This window comes from Carya illinoinensis, chromosome 13 (assembly GCF_018687715.1).
Source record: "Carya illinoinensis cultivar Pawnee chromosome 13, C.illinoinensisPawnee_v1, whole genome shotgun sequence".
NCBI classification, from domain to species: domain Eukaryota; kingdom Viridiplantae; phylum Streptophyta; class Magnoliopsida; order Fagales; family Juglandaceae; genus Carya; species Carya illinoinensis.
Genome location: NC_056764.1, coordinates 18,815,956 through 18,818,717, shown reverse-complemented (window position 1 = coordinate 18,818,717; position 2,762 = coordinate 18,815,956).

Sequence of the window (2,762 nt, the reverse complement as noted above, 5' to 3'; positions counted from 1 at the left end):
CCACCTAAGGGCAAAGATGAGGGACCTAGCAGCAAAACCAAGGTAGAATCTCAACCTTCAAGGAATGGAGATATTAAATGTTTTAAGTGTTTGGGTTCAGGGCACATTGCTTCTCAATGTCCAAATAGGCGAGTAATGATTATGCGTGACAATAGGGAGGTGATGACTGAGAGTGAGGATGATCGTGACGGCGTGCCCGAGTTGGTTGATGCTAGTGATGACAAAGGAGTGATATATGCTGTGAGTGAGTTTCTTGTTGCTAGGTGTGCTCTCACCACACACATTAAGGTGGAAGATGCCGAGCAACAGAGAGAGAACATTTTCCATACTAGATGCCATGTCAACAGCAAAGTATGTAGTATGATCATTGATGGAGGGAGTTGGATCCACCACATTTCAATACAAGGAAAGTCATTCCAATGCCAGAGTCACCACCAATCGCGAACTAGAGGCACCCCTTTGCGCATTGCAACGAATCGGACTATAGCTTGTGCCGTTTACACCGTTTTCTCACGGGAAATTTCATCAAATGCATCCCCCCTTTACCATCGTAACTCTGTTCTAGCGTTGGAATAATTGACTCTAAGAAACCTGTCTTTTTTTTCATTCTTCAAATTTTAGCCCACAGATATCATACCATTGGTTTCCCTCTTGCCCAAGTTGTGCCATATGCCCCTTATCTAGCCTTGGTTAAGCTCGTAACTAGAGTTAAGGGCATTCATCAACTTACAAGTAGTTAATCATCTTTAAACCATCTTCCAAGCTAAATTTCAATTTTAATTCTTTCTCTCGTTTTGTTTTGCATCGTTCTTTGAGTGAATTGGAAGATTAGACTTGATAAACCACATTTCAATACAAGGAAAGTCATTCCAACGCCCAAGTCATCGTCAATCGCCACCTAGGTGCACCTCGATGTGCATTGCAACTAATCAGACTGTACCCTATAGCGTTTACACCATTTTCTCAACGGAAATCTCAGTAAATGCATCCCACCATAATCGTCGAAATTCAGTTCTAGCATTGGATGAATTGACTCAAACAAAGCCTTCTTTTCCTTCATTCTTCGAATTGTAATCCACAGACGCTATACGATCGGTTTCCCTCAAGCCCAAGACGTGCCATACTCCCCTTATCTTGCTTTGGTTAAGCTTGTAACTGGAGTTAAGGTCATTAATCAACTTACAAGCGATTAGTCATCTCTCAACCATGTTTCTAGATTGATTTCCTTTTTAATTCTTTCCCACCATTTTTATATGGACATTAATTCTTTTATTGTTGTTTCCTATCATTCTTAGAACAGAATAGAATAATGGACTTGGATCCACCACATTTCAACAGAACGAAATTCATTCCAACGCCAAAGTCACCACCAATAGCGAACTAGGTGCACCCCTTTGCGCATTGCAACGAATCGGACTATAGCCTATGCCATTTACACCGTTTGCTCACGGAAAATCTCATCCAATACATTCCACATTTACCGTCGTAACTCAGTTCTAGCATTGGATCAATTGACTCTAAGAAACCTGTCTTTTCTTTCATTCTTAGAATTTTAGCCCACAGATGCCATACCATTGGTTTCCGTCATGGCCAAGATGTGCCATACGTCCCTTATCTAGCCTTGGTTAAGCTTGTAACTGGAGTTAAGGGAATTCATCGACTTACAAGTGGTTAATCATCTTTAAACCATCTTCCAAACTAAATTTCAATTTTAATTCTTTCTCTCCTTTTTTATATGGGCTTTATTACAATTATCGTTTTGTTTTGCATCGTTCTTTGAGTGAACTAGACGATTAGACTTGATACACCACATTTCAATACAAGAAAGTCATTCCAACGCCCAGGTCACTGCCAATCGCCACATAGGTGCCCCTCGATGTGCATTGCCACTAATCGGACAGTACCCTATAGCGTTTACACCATTCTCTGAACGGAAATCTCAGCAAAGGCATCCCACCATAACCTCCGAAATTCAGTTCTAGTATTGAATGAATTGACGCAAACAAAGCCTTCTTTTCCTTCATTCTTCAAATTGCAATCCACAGAGGCCATACGATCGGTTTGCCTCAAGCCCAAGACGTGCCATACTCCCCTTATCTTACTTTGGTTAAGCTTGTAACCGGAATTCCAGTCATGAATCAACTTACAAGCGATTAGTCATCTCTCAACCATGTTTATAGATTGATTTCCTTTTTATCTCTTTCCCACCATTTTTATATGGACATTAATACTTTTATTATTGTTTCCCATCATCCTTAGAGCGGAATAGAATATTGGACATGGATCCACCACATTTCAATACAAGGAATGTCATTCCAACGCCAAAGTCACCGCCAATCGCAAACTAGGTGCACCCCTTTGCGCATTGCAACGAATCAAACTATAGCCTATGCCGTTTGCACCGTTTTCTCACGGAAAATCTCATCAAATGCATCCCACATTTACCGTCGTCACTCAGCTCTAGCATTGGATCAATTGACTCGAAGAAACCTATCTTTTCTTTCATTCTTCAAATTTTAGCCCACAGATGCCATACCATTGGTTTCCCTCATGGCCAAGATGTGCCATGCGCGCCTTATCTAGCCTTGGTGAAGCTCGTAACTGGAGTTAAGGGCATTCATCGACTTACAAGTGGTTAATCATCTTTAAACCATCTTTGAAACTAAATTTCAATTTTAATTCTTTCTCTCCTTTTTTATATGGGCTTTATTACTCTTATTGTTTTGTTTTGCATCGTTCTTTGAGTGAATTAGACGATTAGA